Raw genomic sequence first — 21,624 nt, forward strand, 5'->3', positions numbered from 1 at the left:
TCATCAGCACTAGGTCCTTGTTCCTGTGGCACCACATCAGCATCATCTGTGTCATCAAGGTGTATGACACCTTCTCGGACTTTAGAGCTCTCACCCAACTCGACAGTAGCTGGTACAATAGGTTTGGGGGAGGCATACTTCAAAAACTTCCAAATTGTATCAGCTCTAAAACTATATACATAGTTCAAACTGAAGCTATCTTCTCTCATCTGCAATGGCATATGATGATTTAGAACACTTTGTACCAATATCAATTATTTTGAAGCTAAATGGAAATAATTTTTTCTTACAAGGTCTGGCTGTCCTATCTCAAAATAGCTTGAAAGTATATATTTGGCACTGATCAGCACTCTCCAACCCCGCAGCTACTTGAATCATCTTGTTGTGGTGTCTGTACAGTTGGAAAGATATGTTAGAAACTGTTAATATCTGAACAAAACAAAATTATTCAATAAGTTCAAAGGCATAGCATGAAATAGACATCAGTAGAGGGAACGACTTTCTACCTCTAAATCTGCTGGCTCTATTGAATCCAAAAGATTGACATTAGGAGGACAGTGATCCAATGCATCTAGAAGCCTTCTAATACAACTGCAATACATATAATTCAGTTAGTGTGCATTAAATCAAAATAATGAAGTTTAAAGTTAAAAATAGCACACACACCACTTACAATTTCAACTCTCTGTGTGTGTTTTTAAGAGAGTTGAATAAAAAGCATCTAGAAGCCTTCTAATACAACTGCAATACATATAATTCAGTTAGTGTGCATTAAATCAAAATAATGAAGTTTAAAGTTAAAAATAGCACACACACCACTTACAATTTCAGCTCTCTGTGTATGTTTTTAAGAGAGTTGAATAAAAAGCATTGCTTTTGCTGGATATCAATAGAAGCAAACCTCCAGTGGTCAGTGCGTAAGGAAAAAAGCATTAAGAAATCAAAGGCTACAAGAGTTCTCAATCTTAAAGAAGAATCCCAAAAGAAGCAGTCACCCACATACTTGTTATGGTATGGAAGTAGCAAAACATCGACGACAACATCAAAATCGCAGTGTTTGAACCAATTGGAAATATCCATGGGAGTTTACTTTGCATCTCTTAACTTGAAGGAAATGGCAGGATCAATAATATGAACTGTATGCTGTACAGCGTGGTTAAGCCAGCTTCTCATCATGCTGCATTGGACCAAACAATAATTAGGGTAGGGTGTAAAGGAGGTACAAGAAGGATTGTTTTGCAAACAAATGTAAAATAAAAGACACTTACTAGAGCATTGCAAGAATGATAGTATCTGAGCAATACTCATTCTTATGAGCCAATGCTGCCAAGCACGGTTTTGTCAAGTCAAAATTATTCATTGAAATTTCATCCTCAATATGGACAACTATGTTAGGGCCCGGCTCCTGCAACCTTCTCTGTATCTGCAGCTCCATCTGTACAGTCTCCACATCTATAACAGATTTGGATTCTTTTATTTGCTGCTTCAGTGACTCCTCGTAAGCAGCTTTCCCTCTGGTGTTCTTTGAGTGGGTTACTTCAACAACCTTAACTTCATCTACCTTCAACTTTCTTGTATGTGGAATTAATAATATGTCTAACATTTTGATGTCTTGCCATTCCACAGGATGGACCAGCTTGTCATACCTCCATCTCACTCTGGACAAAGTGTTGAAGTCTTTGGCCATCAGAGTTACCCTGTGAGCATGGGCTGCTACCAGCATTGCATCTTCAAAATATTTCTCCAAGTAATCCTCTGCCATTTCCTGTAAGGAAAGAATGGCAGTCTTGTTCCACCTGAAACCAAGGTGCCAACTATCACATATGTCTTTCACTAGTCTCTGAAAAGGTGCCTTGGGGATTGCAAAGCCTATAGCTTTTGTTGCTTCCTGATCTCCTTTAGCACACCTGCACCATGTTTCAATCTCTTGGCCTTTTGCTAAAGCAGGCTCATTGGCTTCCCCTTCCTGCCATGTGCAACTCTTCCCTTTGGAGGCACACTTGGAGGCACACTAAATTCCTTGATACCTGCCCTAGTTTGCTGCTGCTGCAAGCCCTGGCCCCTTGCCAGCACTCCTTGCAGTTGACTTGGTTCTTGCCATCACTCTGACAAGCTGCATACAAAGCAATGGAAAGGGATTACAGCCATGGAGGATATGGAATGATACAAGAAGGCAATGACAGGGGTGGATGAAGCAACATTTATAAATTTGCAACAAAACGCGATTTCGACAGTTTGAAATTCCTAACAGCTCACTCTCGCGTTTTCCTGCAAATACCTGAAGTAACATGCTATTACATTCCTACAGTGATTTCTCTGTCTTTACAACTAAATACAATATGGATTGAGTTTATGCAAGGAGTGTACAGCCATGGATAACTTGGAAAGACACAAAACCACAATGATAGGGGTGGATGAAGCAACAATTTTATATTTGCAAAACAAAACGCGATTTCGGCTGTTTGAAATTTCCTCACATTTTCCTGCAAATTCATGAGGCAGCATACTGGAACATGCCTTCAGTCATTTCACTTTGTTTGCAACTTGGTGCAGGATGGATTGAGTCTATGGAAGGCAAGAAGTGATCAATCTCCCACTCAACCAGCCTAATTCAAAAGTCTTCCTGCTTGTGGTTGCAGTGGAAAAAGCTAAGGAATGCATATAATATTTATCCTAATATCTAAGCTACATCACATCCCAAAAGTATGTGTGTTATACTATTAAACAAGAAGATAAGGATATAGAGAGTCTTACTGACCTGGAAGCTATCTGTGGATGTGCTGTGCTGGTGATGAGTACCCTGTGCTGGGGATGAACCTGTGCTGCTGGTCAGGATGCTGATGGTGCAGAGTAGGGAGGTAGAGAGGCAAGAGAGCTGAGAGGGGAGGGCTAAGACAGGAGAGATTAAACAGGAGGGAAAAGATTAGTGCAAAATACAAACAAAGCAGCTACTCCATTCCACACGTGTGAAATGGAGTCGTTTTTTCACACGTGTGGATGGGACCCAGATCTCTTGGAGTTTGAAACTTGGCATGTGTGAATGGGAAACTTTTTGCCTTGGAACTTGTGCCAATCATGATTTCATAATCAGATCCATAACCACTCTTCCGTCCCCGTCTTTCATCCCTACCAGCACCCTCCCATCATCCTTTTCCTTCCCCCTCTGATCCCTTCCTACCCAACACACTCCATCCAGATTGCAACATGCCTGAAGACTACTACCACTGCCAGATCTCTAGGTTACCTAGGTTACCTAGGCTACAGCTCAAGTTTGGAAGAGAGCAGAAGATTCACCAGTGCAACTCCAACAGCATGGAAAAGGAAAAGAAAGGTCAGAGATCTATATTCTTTTCAATGTTTTTTGATATATATTTCTTTCATCCATAGAATTCTTAAATCTTACTGCCCAGGAATCTGGTACATCACCCTAGGATTTGATTGGAGATGGATATCAATAGAACCTAGAAGTTTGCAACAAAATGCGAGGAGAGTGCTTAACATTTTCCAAATGGCCCTATATCGCATTTTCCTGCAAATTCTTATATTCCTTTTGGTTTTCATTTCTTCCTCATTGTTGTGCTTTCTTTGGCCCTGGGGAATTCTTCCTAGTATCATCTACTGTCCAGGAATCTGGAGATGATCTTACCATTTGATTGGAGATGGATATCAATAGAAATGGAAAATTTGCAACAAAATGCGAGGAGAGTACTTGACATTTTCCAAATGGCCCTACATCGCGTTTTCTTGCAAATTCCTGTGTCCCTTTTGGTTTTCACTTCTTCCTCATTGTTTTGCTTTCTTTGGCCCTGAGGATTTCTTCCTTGATGATGAGAAAAGTTTTTGCTTTGGAACAGTTGATTCTCAGGCCCCTCCTTTCAAGAGGAAGCTGGACTTTTCTGCTGCTATACTTAGACCACAGCAATCACCAGGTGAGTCATGTGTGCTCATGAAGGGAGTTGTTTGGTGATATCCTATACATTCCCTGATTGCATATGTCAGCATATAGAATTCATGATATATAAATATTTGTTCAGGCAAAAGGAAGAGACTGGAGCAGAAAGCTGAGTCTTCCCTCTCAAAACAAAAGGAACTAGAAGAGGACAAATCTCCAGATTTGCTCCTATTTGACTTTCTTCACAAATGCAAGGCTCAGAGGAACTTCCACATATACCACAGTATTTTCAACAGGGACTTCACTATGAGCTCTGTACTAGAGCATCACAGAGATTTTCTTTCAGACCATTGGGATACCTTCAAACAACTGACAGAGGCATGAAGAATTGTGGAAGGTGAAAAGGTTTTTGTGCATATAAATCATATTGTCTCCATTGACAGGCTGAGGTACCATGTGAATAGAAGATTTGACAGCCTGCCTGAGGAATATAAATTCAACTGTAACTTGCACACCAGAAAGTGTAGAGTGCTTGAGGAAACCATGGCATTCCTTATGTACATTGTCTTCCATGAGCACTCTCTAGAAGAGCAAGGGCAAGAGGCTGAAGAAGAAGACACATCTGAAGCAGAGGAAAAAGAGGATGTTCCTGTGGCAACAGAAATGGCAGAGCAGGAAGAAGATATCAACCTCCAGGATGAGGGGCTGCAAGTGGCTGCTCTTGACCTTGTTCAACTGAGGACTGAAACTCTTAGGGCAGCACAGCCAGTTGAAGATTTTGATGTTCAGAGCAGCAACTATGCAGTGCCCATGCTTCCAGGTGTCTTGATTGGTGGTAAAGATTATGTTTTCCTCCATGATATAGAGTGTATGTTAAATTTGAGGGAGGACTATGCCATTTCCCTTATTGCCCAGGCTTCAAGGCTTGACAAGGAGGTTGGCATAGAGGATAACCATTCACTACTGGCTTTGGAAACAACTTTTGATCCTGCAGAGGCCCTTACTATTTGTTTCAAAGAGGCTGAAAAGTTCCAAGAGCCAAATGAAGCTGCCTTCCAGCTCACACAGGAAGCTATGAATCTCTCAGCACTATACAAGGGAAAGCTTAAAGAAGAGGCTGGACTGGAGGGGAGAGGAATAAATCTTTGGAATGATGAGCTTCTTGTTGCTGATGAAAATGAGAAGGTATGATCTTGTTACTTCAAATCAAATACTTTATCTTGTGTTTAAATGTTTTGTAGTTGTGTATTGTCTCACTCCAATCTTTTGATATGTGGCAGCTACAAATTGAGGAGAATGACACATTCCTCCAGAGAACAAGTGGAAACAGGCCGGCTGGGTTTGGCAAAATGTCAAGCCTAGCTCATTATATTCATGATCTAGGCAGTGCTAAGATCTTGATTTACCATAGGCAGTTGAGCAACAATGGAGAAGCCATTGTTTACTTCTTTAAATGTTTGTCTAGGGTTTTAGGTGGACATGATCTTTCATGGCAAAAGGAAAAGATCATTTTGATAGAGAGGTTGTCTGCCATAGATATATTTGGGGATTATGTGAATAAGGAGGCCTCTAGGGCCTCTTACTTTTTGTCTTACACTTCTTATGTGAATAAGGAGGCCTCTAGGGCCTCTTACTTTTTGTCTTACACTTCTTATGCATTAGCATGTGGTGTTATGGAGCCCAATGTCTGGAGGGCTATGGAAAACACAAGCTCATAAGGTTTCGAGAGCCACCCATGATTACATCAGGCGACACAATCCAAGAAGAAGAATATGTGGAGATAGCTGAAGACAAGGATACCCCTCCTAGACAAGCAACAAAGGCAAGCATTGATAAACAGACAGTCGACATCAAGCCAACAAGAAAGAAAAAGAGTCCAATCAAGTTCAAAAAGAGAGTTCCGATTGGCAGGCCCTGGGAGTAATAGGATTTAGTCATCAAATATAGCACAAACATTATGTTGAAGTTGAACTGATTTGTACAAAGTCTTTGATCCTCTACCTTTCCCTCATCAGTTCCTTGTCCGTACGGACGATCAGTACCCTTTTGCATTTGTCCCATCACCGTACGACACTTCAGTACTCTTCCCACACTCAATAGCTTCTAAAAGCGTTTGACACTCAGTACCTTATTGGTAAGGATCAATAGTGTGTCTAGCATAATTAAGTAGTATTGATTGAATTTTTTTTGTGTAGCTCATGGATGTATTGATGCTTGTTAATATAGATCACATGTTTCACAAAAGAAATACTTTTGATGGAGTCTCAAAACATATAGGCATAACACCAAGAGTCACTTGTTCCACAAAATAAAAATCTATTGATTGATTTTGAAAACATGTGGACATAACACCAATAAGTTACAAACTGCTATTCATGTTTACTTGTCCATTTATGGTTTCTAAATATCTTCGAATCCCTCCATTTTCTATGTCTCTCTGCTGCCATTGAATTGTCCAAAGTTTGTCTTCGTCTTTGCTTTTGGGCTAGAATAAAAGCAAGCTTGACTTTGGAATTAGCAACTTTTCTTTTAGCATGCAGCCTCTGTAGAATGCCTCGGTAAAACCATTGGAAGACTTCCTTTAGACTATTTGCCTTTTGACTCCCTCCGTAGTGCTGTGTGTGTCTGAAAAATGCATTATGTGCCATGTAGTGAGACTTCTCCATGCCTTGGGTAGACCAAATTGCTGGGCATCCATACTTTTTGACAAAATAGGGAAGGTGGTTGTAGATGATATGCTGTTTTCACAGAGACATAAGAATGCATAGTAAGTTATAAAAAAAAAAGAGGATCACACTTAAGTAAAAGAAGAAGACAGAATTTTACCATGTAGTGAGTTATATTGCAGGCTGTCCACGCCTCTTTCATTGACTTCCCAAAATGTTTAATTGCCTCTTCAAAGTTCTTGCAATCACTCTTTGTCCATGTTACATTGTCACAGAACATGAAGAGTTGATCAAGAGACCTCCACACCTCTGCCTTCACATTTCGTGCTTTCCCATCTGCCTCATGATCTTTCACGGCATTATGGACTTGCTTCCACAATCCATAATTAATCCTTGAAATTGTTCTACCTTGCCTTACTTGCTTACTACTGTGTTTGGGTCGAGACAAGAATCTTCTTGCCTTAACACCACCAATAGAGGGCTTGATTGGTACCTCCTTGCCATTGGTAGACTTTTTAAAATCCTTTGTGATATGAACATCACCTCCATGCAGACCTATATCGGATAACACTTTTTCCAATGCTTGAAGAGCATCCTTTCTATTTTTTTCGGGACGGAGTTTCCAAGCAAATCCAATATACAAAAATACCAATTTCTCAATAATTCGACATAGACCATGCAATGTGCATATGTGAACATTACATAGTGGAATGTCAAGAATGGCCTTGAAGTCAGGGTCAACTTTATCTCTATTAGATGCTCTCTTCCACCATTTGGAATCCATTACTTGAGCTAATTCTTTGCAGTAAAGACAAGGAGACTTTGAGTTGCCTCCTTTACTAACGTTATACATGCACTTAAGTGTTTTAAGATCCCCTGCCATGTGCCACTCTACTTGAAAATCACCTTTTCTTGCAACATGGAGATTCTCTCCTTGCACTTGTCTTTTAATTATTCTTGGTATTTCCGTGCAGTGAAACACCCAATCTAGTGTTTCATGGTCTTCTGTCTTCACCTGTGATTATAGAAAACAAAAGTCTTACTATAAAAGATTTGAAAACAATGACTAAAATCAAGTACGAAACAAAAAATGATCATACCTGGAACGAGCCTAACCACCATATGTGTTTCTCCGAGACTGCACACTAAAATACTTCAAACTCGCTTCAGTCAATGATGTATCAAGTGCTCCATTCATCAATGTAATAGTAATCCTTTCCATTTTCTTTTCCTTTACAACCTCACACTCATCCAGTTTGATAACAAATTTCAAAATGCCTTTGCACTCCTCAAATGTTATTCCATAAAACTCGACCATTCTTCTTTGAAGTTGTTGTAGATCTACAAATATATTGTTCCAAGGGTCATACACAGTATTTCCTTTACCACCATGAAATATTTCTTCAATATGGATATATTGCCCAATAAACTCATCTATACTTTCATTCAAATGACCTTTTATTCTCCACACGGTTGCTGGATTTGGCAGTAAAACTCGTTTAATCCTTTGATCTCTCAAAGTTGAGGATATCGCATGGAAAATCGAACTATATCCCTTCTTGCTAACTCCACTAACATCAAGAGCCTCTTGGATTGCAGTGCCATCAACTTGATTATTGGATATAAAGTCCTTTACAACATTGCGTTTGATTGTTTTGTATTTTTTTTCTTCAATCAAACCTTTTGCTACACCACAAGAAAGCAATCCTTTCATTTGTTTAACAGGAAGAAGGTTGGGATCCATATTTTCTTTTGCAGGCTCCAATAGTTTCCTATAGTAACAACACAATATGCCTATATCATTCAAAACCTCCATTCTTGTTTTGCGTTAATGGACAAAATAGATATAGTCATTTGAGAGCCTTTTTTAGTATAAAAAATGAAAAATTTCAAACTAGCCTTGCTTCCTGAATTCTTTGCTTGCATCCACCAGTCCCAGCCTTCAAATTTGCAATGTTTTTAATCTTCCTGCTTCGTAGTCTGTCTCCAAGCACGGTTCTCTTCCTTCTTGCTCTTGTCAACTCTTTTTACTCTTTGAATGCTCCTCAATTTCATTCTGCAACTGCTGCTCCAGTTTTGCACGAATGGCTATCTCTTGCATCCTGGCCCCCTTTTCTTGTAGGTACATCATTTTATATATTTCTGCAAATGCAAACTGCGCTGAAATATAACCAAGAAGTCTATTTTGTCCATCGCCCGCAAACCTCAGTAGTGTGGTTGGATTGACAAATGGAGGTGTAGAGTTTTTTACTAGACATTTTGGATATATGCTTCCATCGCACCATAAGTCAATATGTTGAAGCCCTTCTCTTCTCATATTTTCCCGTTGAGCATTCAGCACCGTATCCTTTCGTCTTTTTTGTGCTGGAGCATATTGTTCTTCTAAGTTGATGTGAAGATGGTGTAATCGCTTCTTCTGAGATTGTGACTCACTGGTATCGGCCATTTTTTGTGCTTCTGAGGTTGCAAAGTTTGCTTGTCAATCTCATAGTCTTTTTGTAACATGAATCGTGGAAGTGTGGCGGTATCCATGCAATCATCAAGTTCAGTGATGGATTCTTTATGAGAGGCAAGGCCGCACACGTCGTCAAAAGAGATGCGAAATCTTCGGGAAACAAAAAAAAACTAAGGAGATATTTAATGCAAAATCATGTTAGTTAGACAAAAGATTATCTTATTCCTTTCTCAACTGACAGTTCTGTAGTCCTTACTGACAGTTCTGAGCCATGTTTCCGTATTTTACTATTTTTGAGGTCTTTTAGGAGAGAAATAAATCAAAAAATAGTGAATTTCTTACAGGGCCCCAAAATGATATCCCTTTTTCCCTAATGGCACTTACAGGAGTTCCATGGCCTTGCCAAATGATTATAACAGATTATGCCAAGATAGCTGTGCCACTTACTTCAGCGGTGGTTGGTGGGGCCAAAATGTTAAAGTAGTTTTGGTGAGACCACTATGCATATATCCACTAGAGCCTCATAACATGTTGTGTCTAGCCTGGTAGCGCATTTTGTCTTAACCATCTTCTTACATGCTTTCCTCTTGGCAATGTCTTGCTCTTAGTGGTTGTTGTCAACTTTGTTTCAATCAATACTTTGATTGTTAACACTATGTGCATCCAATTTTCACTAAAATCTAGAGGTGGAAGTGATGCATATATCAAATTCTCCTCCTCAATCTTATTAAGCACAATCTTTGGTTCGTGCACTTGTATTGACATATTGTGGTTAGTGGGTGACTAGCTTAGTGCCCATAAAAGAATATTAGGATGTTGCAATGCACATAGTTTTCTCCAATCCATGTAGTGATTGATGAGCACAAAAATACTTAGAAATCTATATGTGGTATAGGTGTTGTGTATATTAGGGATTCCCAAATTCATAAGGCATGTAGCCAACAACAGCGCTTGACTTGGAGTATATAAATCAAGCTTAGGGGAACCAAGATGGACTAAACTAAGAATCTATACTATAGTATTAAGATGCAAACAAGCCATAAGTCATCACGGTTCCATGACTCATAGCTTGTAGAAATTGTCATGTGGCCAGCAAGGATTGTATAAGTTCTAGGAGTTATTTGGTGGCCAAGTATTGAATTAAGTCAAGCGAAGAACATTAAATAAAAGGAGCATTTTATAGGTTTTAGGTTAATATGTAGTGTAGCTTAAAGAGAGAATGTTGTATATTTGTAGAGAAGGGAAAATATTTGTAATGTAATGATTAAGATAGCAAGTTGTAGGCATACTAGAGAGAGCATAATTTAAAACTTAGGCTATGTAGGGGAGGTATATGTTGTACCTTTGAAAAGGCTTCATTACAAGGGTTCCATGGTGGAAAATACTAGGAATCATATTAGAATAGAGCACTAGCAATGAAAATCCATAGTAACACCTCGAAGACATACATGGCCTCCTCTATTTCCATTCCACTGGTTTACATTACACAAGTTTCTATGTTACTGCTATGAATTGGGCAAGGTCCCACGGTTATGCGGCATGATGTGTGATGGAGGTGGTAGAAATTGAATTAAGGGGAAGGAAGAATCATATTGCAAAGAAAATTGAATTGAGGGAAAGTACTGTAAAGCTAAACTTGTAGGTTTTATGGTGGGCCATACCACCATTGGGTTGTAGGTCAGGATGCTAGAATTAATATAGTAGGCCATAACCATCGGGTTGAAGGTGTGTACAGGTTACGTTGCCAAAATTAATATAGTAGGCCATAACCATTGGATTGTAGGACGTGTGTATAGGTTACGATGCTAGAATTAATATATAGTAGGCCATAACCATTGGGTTGTAGGTGTGTATAGGTTAGGATGCTAGAATTAATATCGTAGGCCATAATCATTATTAGTACAAAGAGTATAATTTCATTTGTGCTCTCTTGTGGGAGACTACTGTGGGAGAATGAATATTTGCGCTATAAGTAATGTAGGGGTGTAGGCAAAGATAGGGTAGGTCACATGTTCGTATGGCACGGATAATAATCCAATGTAAGGGTTCAAATTATAAGGTGGTGAAGCTTAATATACTAAGTTGTAATCATAGTAGACCACGTCATAATTAGCATACAACATAAATAATTAAATAAAAAATGAATATGAAAATGAACACAAGTTTTAGGGTAGATTTTTGGACATAATAATATCTTAGTGTATAATAGGAATATAAATGATTTATAATAAACAATTGAAGATAGATTGATGACAGTTGAGATAAATCATAAATAATATAAAAAATGTAATAGTTTCTTGTTAGTTATGTCAAATAACTATAGAAATTACGCAAAAGAAATATATGAAAATAACTATTTAAAATAAGAAATACGTGAAAATAATTATATTTATTACACATAAGAAGCGAAGAAAAGGCAAACACACTAGGAGTAGGTAAATAATCATTTAATAGTTTACAAAAGATTATTCGTTTGAAAGAAAAAAACTGGATGTGTAACAATGAAACCTTCTTTTATGCCATCAATGCGATCCATTACTGCTAACCAAACAAAGAATCTAGGTAATCAGGTTTTTGGCTACATGATCAGTAGGTTGATTTTTTTTTTAAAAAAAAAATCATGGCTACATATTGGCCTATAAAAAGTATCACTCAATTCGTCAAATTTTCATATATCCACTTGTCAGACTGGGTTGTAAAGAGAACACAACCACACAAACGATAATCCTAAAAGATAGTGCAAAAAATGTTATTTCTTAAAAATAAAAAAGGAAAAGAGCTTAGAATATGCTAAAACACATCCACAAGTAGAGTTCAACAAGTTGAAGAAGTAGCTTAGATCAATTAAGCTCTTATAGAAGGCATCTACACATAGAGTTCAATAAGTTGAAGAAGTGGCTCTAGTAAAAACACATCCAGGTCAATAAGTTGAAGTATGAAAAAACAACATTGATTAAGTGCTCAATGGAAAAGAGTTACAAGTAAGTGACATGGAGATTGTCTTCAGCCTACTAGGCGCCGGCGGACGACCGCCGGCGTCGCTCCTGCCTGTCCACCAACAACGCCTGGCGAAGAAATCCGCCAGCGCCAGCGCCCCGCCTACCACCATCACGAGCATGCCTGCCGTAAACATGGACAAAAGCACGCTTTCCAGAGGCCGCTCAACCAGTTTATATTTGTTCTTCTTTGCCTTCACTATCCTTCGAGGATTTGCGTGCGCTCTCTCCTCTCCCGTCGGATAGATCATATTTGGTCTCTTGGGATTGTTTCATCTTCTCTGTGTGTGACGTTAAAAGAGCTTCTTCTTCTCTCTCTGTGTGTTGGTCTTTGTCTTCGCCCCTCGCGGAATTGCGCGCGCGGATCAGAGAGAAAGAGAGAGAGAGAATCATCGCAATCAGGTTGACAGAGAGAATTTCCACTGGTTCAGTCCATCGCTCTTTCTGATCCCCACGCGGGAGAGGGAGAGAGGAGTCGCGGAATTGCGCGCACAGATTACGGAGAGAGAGAGAGAATCATCGCCATCAGTTTGGCAGAGACAATTTCCACTGGCTCAGTCCATCGCTCTTTCTCTCAAACCAGCGTGATCTCCACGCGGTCGGAGAGAGGAGTCGCTTTAAGGGGTTGGTGGGCTAGCGCACGATAGGAGAATTTTCCAAAAGCTGCTTGCAATCTCCTGTGCGGCATGGGCAGCCCTCGTAGCCTTCAACTGATTGCTTCTGCACCCATGCATTGCTAGACTAGAGAGCTTTGCTAGACGTGTACGTTTGAAGCCAGACAAACAGTTTGGAGCGTCTTGGTGATTAAGCACTGTAATTGAGCCTTAATTGGGTGCTACTTTAAGTTCTTAATTGAGCCCACATCTGATACACCCGAATAATGCTCCCCTTAAATAGCACCTTATCCAATCCCTTAATCAAAGCATTTTATCACCCTCAAGACTAACTGCCACTAGGTCTTAACCTGAGGACTAACTGCCACTGGGTCTTAAGACCCCCATCAGGTGAAATCGACGGCAGAGGATTGATGCAAAAAATTGGTGGAATTTCCCATGCAACAGTGCCTCCTAGCTTCAGGTACGACCAACCTAAGGTATTAGTCTTCCATGCACTTAGTTTACTGAAAAAATCAATATTCTAGAGACCGTGTTAGCTTATTCATAAGCTTTTTTTTTTCATGGGAAATTCCCATAACTACCCCCTTCTTCTAATCCCAACCCGTGAGGCTTGGCCAAGTTTACCCTTCCTCCCTCACTCTTTCACATAGTTCTTCTAAAAAGTCGGGCTCCTCATGGGATCTTCTCCAAACCCTTATGTGACCATTACACTAGCAAATGGAGAAGTAGTTCGACAAGTCGAGATTCCAAGGAGTGTCCTAGAGAACTATAAATTATCGCAAGAGGCTAGATATGATGGATCATTTAAAGGAGGCTCACAATATTAAAATAGAGATTCCCTTGCGAAAGATTGGCCGACCTAAGGATAGGGGCGGCCATGGTGCTCCTAGTCTCCAATTTCAAAAGTAGGCCCAAGTATGCTTCCACAATGTGATGTGTAAGCTATTGAACAATAGGGAAAATTTTGAAAAATTGCAAAGATTGAAGGCCGAACATGAATGGAAGAACATGACGGAGGGAAAAATTTATTGACGACTTCATCAATAAGGCTATGGAAGCGTACATGGCATCCAATGAGTAAGGGCTTCAAGTGATTCAACAAAGAATTGTTGAGCGCTACGAGAAACATGTGAGTGATTTTCTTACCATTTATGTTTATACCATAAACATAAATTGAATTTTTTGCTTATTAAAATGTTTTCCCACAAATTTAGAAACGGCAAACTAGCAAAAGGAAACTTGGTGTGCCTAGAGATGATGATTTCCTTCAGAATGATGATCATGCGTGCGACAATCTTCATCACACCAAGATCTTGTGTGAATGAGTCCCTTACACTGGTATGTAGATTTAATGAGTCTTTGTCCGCTTATCAGACTTGAGTGTGTTATATAATGACTTTTAAGAAGCTTATTTTGTAGAAAAATCTCGAATAGCCTCCCACTTTTTGTGATTAAATTTTTAGTTGTAGACATCTTTGGTTTAACATTTAGATTCCTTTGTAAACTACAGAGTAAACTTGGAAGTAAACTACGAAGAAAACTACAATGTAAACTATGATAAAAACTACAAAGTAAGCGAAAGACACAATTCTCATTACAAAAGTAAAATACTTTTTTCTCATAACAAATAAAACATAAAATTACAAAGTAAAAGACACAATTCTCATTAAAAATAAAAAGATTTTGATTCTCACTACAAGAGCAAAAGTCTCTCTTGAGATGCAAATACATTGGTAACCACTTGGCCATCCCCAGTCAATAATGAGAAGTGTCTCTCATCATCTATAGATTCACCATAGTTTATAGAGGTAATTTTACATGTCACACTCGGAGAAATGAGGAAAACTCTCACACTCTTGTTGATTAGTGTGGAGATTGTCTCAATTGGAGCATGTCTTGAGCTTAGAGGTAGTAATGCATGGAATGTGTGGCATGAGATGGTAACCAAAGGGTCTATAATTAAAGTCTTTGCACAACAATGAGGACACCAAATGCGTGGCCTTTCTTCAAAGCGAACACGATACCTCCCTCGTTGACGCTTTCACTGCAACACACGAGTTAAACAAGCATGCTTGGCAGGTTGGAGAAGCTCTTTATCTTGAAGGGATTGCGTGATATTACATGAATTCATTTTCTTTCCATGACCAAGCCTTGTTTGTGTAATATTGGCTTGTATTTGGCAAATTCTGCCCCCCCCTAAAGGCATCACGATCTCTTTGGGGATAATAGAATTCATGAGGCTCTCTTTGCAAATATTGAGTTGCTCTAGTAGTGACTTCTTTTGGGTCGAGTCCTTCTTCTCAAGATCCACTTCAATTTTGGAAAGGAGGTTTTTTAATTCCTTGATAAAAAGTTGTACTTCACCAATTGGAGTTTCCTCTCTAATGTAGCATCATCAACTCCAATGCTAGGGATCTCAACATCTTCTGTGGGTTGAATGGTGCTCAATGCATGAAAATTATCAACAATTGGAAGAATTGGTTGTAAATGTGAAAGTTCTTTAAGATAATCAGACATACTCCATATAGGTGCTTGAATTTTAAACAACAAGATCATGTCATTTATAATTTGCAAAGTGCACGGATCATTTACATAGCATTGTAAAAGTCTTTACCCCTCGTGTAACCTTGAGACATGCTTGTGTGAGGAGCCATGGATGTTGAACCATTTGGAACCACAAAAACATATTGCATTATTTTAGCAAACAAAAAAAATCAAACTTTAGAGAAATGATATATGTAGAATTTAAAGTTTACCTATCTCTTGCTTTTGCTTTAAAAACTCTAATAATGTTCCACCCATGCGAGAGCTAGTTGTGGAATCACCGAAAACTACATGTAGAAGGTCCAAGGTTGACCTATTGATCCTTGCATCCAATAGCGTGTACTTTATATATTGCCATAGACTTTCCACCAAGTTGGTGGTATCAACATTTCCATAGTTGAATAAGCATCCAAACTTAGGCCATCGTCTTCGCTAAAGACAATCATGCCCACACCATCCATTGGTGACATATGTTTGAACATTGTCATATGCCTGGTAAATTTGTTATAGAAGTTGTTGATACTTTTCTTCAAAATCAAATTTTGTAACACTATGCATTAGATCTATCATTGAACTATAGAGATAATCTCGCAAATCCTTTGGAACCTACACTTGCAATCACTTTGAAATAAGTTCTTGCATAGTAAAATATATAAACATTGACTAATAAAGATTGGCATGATTACTTTTGGAAGAAGATTCTCCACCCAAGCCTTTTTTGTATGAAACCAAAAAACAATGATACTAAATGCAATTTTTTGATAGATTCCTTAGCCTTCATAATGCCAACATGTAGGGTCACTCATTGACAACCCTGAGCAACACATCTAGTTGTTGTTGTGATTTACCAATCATGAGGGCCGTGGGTCGTACTCCATTAATCCTAGATAATATCATCTTTAGTGTCATATCTAGGACAATACTTTCTTGTTTGGTTCCCGGATCATTGGTACACATTATGAACCAAATTGGTGTACCAACCCTTGTGTTGGTTTGGCAAGACATTTGCATATAATGGAAGACCAAAAACATTTTTTTTGAAAGTGCTATCAATAGCCCTTATTGCATAGTGGCTAGAAAAGTAAATTGCCATCTCTAGTATCCATTTTTCTTGGATTATAACAATGAACAATTTATCTTTATCCTCCTCTGCATGAGGATTGTATGGCTGGCAATATAATACTTATTAAAAAAACAAGGCGTTTGTAAAAGGTTAATAACAAATATGGTCTCATTAACCACTTGTCTTAAGATTGAAGTGCATACCTTGTCTTGTGTTTTCAAAATTAAGGACTCCATGTACATTGCCTTCCAATCATCCTTGGAAAGACTCCCTGTATAAATAAATAAGATCACTATAATTGAAATGTGAACCGAATGACATGCTTAATAGACAAACAATTTAGCTATCACCATTCATCATACCTTCATTGCGTATTTTGATAAGATAGCATGGAGACCTCCTTTCAAATCATAAAGAGCATGTATATTTTTGGTCAAGTCTCTTTTCTTATGCAATCTTTCTTTTGATGTGGACATTTTTGCCACATGCCACGAAATACCAACATCAAATAAATCTTCCATGCAACACTCAATGACACTTGGATAGTGGAAAGGAAGATGATATAAATTATTAAGTGTGCTAGGGAGGGACATGTCCCTTAGGAGTCTTGAATACTAAGATGGAGGTTATGTTTGTCTTAGTAAAGTACTCCACTCCCTCTTACCTTGAATGGACAACCACATTTCTGTGAGATCCTCAATCTTTTAATTGTTCCTGATCTCCTATGAGGTTTTCCACCTCGATGGCATGAGTAATCAACAAATGTCTTACCTTGTCCCAACCAGACACTTCAACTGATTGCTTCTGCACCCATGCATTGCTAGACTATAGAGCTTTGCAGAACACCAAATGCGTGGCCTTTCTTGAAAGCAAACATGACACCTCCCTTGTTGATGCTTTCACTGCAACACACCACTTAAACAAGCATGCTTGGGAGGTTGGAGAAGCTCTTTATCTTGAAGGGGTTGCGTGATATTACATGAATTCATTTTCTTTCCATGACCAAGCCTTGTTTGTGTAATATTGGCTTGTATTTGGCGGATCATTTACATAGCGTTGTAAAAGTCTTTCCCCCTCGTGTAACCTTGAGACATGCTTGTGTGAGGAGCCATGGATGTTGAACCATTTGGAATCAATTGGAACCACAAAAACATATTGCATTATTTTAGCAAACAAAAAAAATCAAACTTTAGAGAAATAATATATGTAGAATTTTAAAGTTTACCTATCTTTTGCTTTTGCTTGAAAAACTCTAATAATGTTCCACCCATGCGAGAGCCAGTTGTGGAATCACCGAAAACTACATGTAGAAGGTCCAAGGTTGACCTATTGATCCTTGCATCCAATAGCGTGTACTTTATATATTGCCATAGACTTTCCACCAAGTTGGTGGTATCAACATTTCCATAGTTGAATAAGCATCCAAACTTAGGCCATCATCTTCGCTAAAGACAATCATGCCCACACCATCCATTGGTGACATATTTTTGAACATTGTCATATGCCTGGTAAATTTGTTATAGAAGTTGTTGATACTTTTCTTCAAAATCAAATTTTGTAACACTATGCATTAGATCTATCATTGAACTATAGAGATGATCTCGCAAATCCTTTGGAACCTACACTTGCAATCACTTTGAAATAAGTTCTTGCCTCGTAAAATGAGAGTAAAATATATAAACATTGATGACTAATAAAGATTGGCATGATTACTTTTGGAAGAAGATTCTCCACCACCCAAGCCTTTTTTGTATGAAACCAAAAAACAATGATATTACATGCAATTTTTTGATAGATTCCTTAGCCTTCATAATGCCAACATGTAGGGTCACTCATTGACAACCCTGAGCAACACATCTAGTTGTTTTTGTGATTTACCAATCATGAGGGCCGTGGGTCATACTCCATTAATCCTAGATAATATCATCTTTAGTGTCATATCTAGGACAATACTTTCCTGTTTGGTTCCCGGATCATTGGGACACATCATGAACCAAATTGGTATACCAACCCCTTATTGGTTTGGCAAGACATTTGCATATAATGGAAGACCCAAAAACATTTGTTTTGAAAGTGCTATCAATAGCCCATGCATTGTGGCTAGAAAAGTAAATTGCCATCTCTAGTATCCATTTTTCTTGGATTATAACAATGAACGGTTTATCTTTATCCTCCTCTGCATGAGGATTGTATGGCTGGCAATATAATACTTATTAAAAAAACAAGGCGTTTGTAAAAGGTTAATAACAAATATGGTCTCATTAACCACTTGTAAAAGGTTAATAACAAATATGGTCTCATTAACCACTTGTTTTAAGATTGAAGCACATACCTTGTCTTGTGTTTTCAAAATTAAGGACTCCATGTACATTGCCTTCCAATCATCCTTGGAAAGACTCCCTGTATAAATAAATAAGATCACTATAATTGAAATGTGAACCGAATGACATGCTTAATAGACAAAAAATTTAGCTATCACCATTCATCATACCTTCATTGCGTATTTTGGTAAGATAGCATGGAGACCTCCTTTCAAATCATAAAGAGCATGTATATTTTTGGTCAAGTGGGGAAGCTCTTTTCTTATGCAATCTTTATTTTGATGTGGACATTTTTGCCACATGCCACGAAATACCAACATCAAATAAATCTTCCATGCAACACTCAATGACACTTGGATGGTGGAAAGGAAGATGATATAAATCATTAAGTGTGCCAGGGACATGTCCCTTACGAGTCTTGAATACTAAGATGGAGGTTGTGTTTGTCTTAGTAGAGTACTCCACTCTTACCTTGAATGGACAACCACATTTCTGTGAGATCCTCAATCTTTGGATTGTTCCTGATCTCCTATGAGGTTTTCCACCTCGATGGTGTGAGTAATCAACAAATGTCTTGCCTTGTCCATAGCTCTTACTTGAACGAACCCTAAATAGCCATAGCTCTTTACATCCAAGAGTACATGACAATATTGGACTATGCTTCCCACTCCTCTATGTAGGGAATTTTCAAGTTTGGTGGGGACTTTAGAAAAAGAAAAAGGGAACCATCCCTATTTTATCCTAAGCAGATGTTTTCCTTCATTCTTCTCCATCTCTGTAGATCAAGCACATTTCTACTATCACAAGACTTCAAAGTCTCCAAGGTTATACTAACATCCCTTTGGATTGCACTTTTCATTGCTTCGTAACTTTTCTTATCAAAGAGTAGAAGGTAGGAGAGACATAGACGTGGATCCATTGAAGAAATAATGCTTTTGTTTACTTGATGTTTCCTTGCTTTTGAGTGTGGCTTCAAGAAGCTCTTCAATATTGGCATTATCACTCATCTCATTGTAGGAGCTTGTATCATCAACAACTAAGTCCTCCTCCTCCTCGAGTACAAAATTGCTTGAATCATCTTCAAGGCAATCCATCCGTCTAAACGAGATATCAAACAATAGAAAAATGATGAGAAGAGGAATGAAGTCCACTTTGTTACAGGTATATATTTATTCATATTATTCATAAAAAAAAAATATGAATAAATATATACCTATAACAAAAAATATGAATAATATTTATTCATATTATTCATAAAAAAATATGAATAAATATATACCTATAACAAAAAAATATGAATAATATGAATAAATATATACCTGTAACACACTTACCACCTGTCCTAGTTTACCACCCGTGCTTAGTTTACTTCCTAGTTTACCCTCTAGTTTACTTTACATAGATTGCTCATTCCCAGGTACTTTACTGGCCGGCCTAGTTTACTTATACAGAGCGCTCATTTCCAGGTTTTTTTCTAGTTTACTTTACATAGAGTGCTCATTCCCAGGTTTTGTCCTAGTTTACCATGAGCTGCCCTAGTTTACCTTGACTTTTAGTCTTCACATTGGACATGTAGTTTACTTTGGGACACCATACACAAGAAAATCTTCCAAAAAATCCCTTCTCATTCCAAAATTCTGTGCATTTTAAAGTTTGATTATTCCTTCTATATCAACCTAAAAGTTTGTGCATGTCATTTTATTCCTTCTATATTTACCAATTGAAAATTATTCCTTCAGCACGTTTTCCCATGCCATTTCCGGTGCTACGCAATTCACCGGCCCTAGTTTACCTTTGCATCGATGGCCATGATTTGTGCGCCAACTTTTGCATCAACCCTCCGCCATCGATTTCACTTGATCGGGGTTTTAAGGCCCTGTGGCTCTAAGTCTTGAGGTTTTATCACCTAACTAATCTACCCATTAATGTAGTAGTCAACACCATTTTAGTCCGTACTTTTAAAAAACCAATTAAATGAGCCTTAATTTAGCACATTTCAAGGTTCAAGAGCTTAAATACCAATTAAATGAGCCTTAATTTAGCACATTTCTCAAGGCTCAAGTGCTTAATCATGCTAATAGGCTATATTATATTATTGGGGAACTACCTCCTGTTCGTACACACACCGCAATCTCTAATTCCCAAAACTCTCTATACTAAATTAATTGGCTTGGCCTATTAAATTATTTAATGGCCCTAAGGTTCACATCCTAATGTACCCCATGGGTCATCGCGCATCCCTCTCTCCCTCCAACCAGAGTGCTCAACTCAATATTTAATTTAGATAAAATGGAAAAAATCCCGTACTTAGGAATTGATAAGTTATATGAATTTTGGGCTCTCAAGATAGCGTCCGTTTAGCCAATTCTTGCATGAGAGGTTCATAAACTAGTATTTGGATCCGCACGTTGTTGTAGGCTACCCTATTGCCAACTCATCAACCCTGTCGGACCATGCAATTCTCCACAATGTTGATATGGTCGTGAAGTCATATCATTGGGTTCCACATTTGTCTTACAAGAATAAATGGCATTAATCAAACAATTCTTTATACATGAGAATACATTTTAAAAATTGTAACTTACATAGAAAAGATAACATGAGATGTGTGTTTGCAATTAGAAGAAGCATACCGTTAAATTTGCATGGTCGCTCATCACATTGGTCATCATTGCTATCATCTCATCACTTGCCACTTGTAAACCTTCTCGTGCTCTCTCAAAGTCAAGAGGTGGTATCCTCATCTTTTTGTGTGGATTTTATGCTTTTAAGACCCTCGACCATAGAATCAATTGATAACCGTACCTCTGGATATGACTTGTTTTCTACTCAAAACTTCTTCCAACAATCAACATAGGCCTCTTTTTCACTCATTCCCTTTTTATTTACACAAGGTGCCCAATATTGTACTAAGACCTTCTTATAGTTGGGAGATGCTCTATCCATATCAATGTCTGATTTGGCAACACCAAGCCAAATGGGATATGTGACAATATCATCTAGCATTGGTTTAAATTCCTCCCTTTGTTTTTCCCAAAGAGGTCCACAATAATGGTCATTCCATTCCTCA

This window comes from Cibotium barometz, chromosome 48, assembly GCF_041138505.1.
Source record: "Cibotium barometz isolate CiBa-2024 chromosome 48, ASM4113850v1, whole genome shotgun sequence".
In the NCBI taxonomy this organism is placed as follows: Eukaryota; Viridiplantae; Streptophyta; class Polypodiopsida; order Cyatheales; family Cibotiaceae; genus Cibotium; species Cibotium barometz.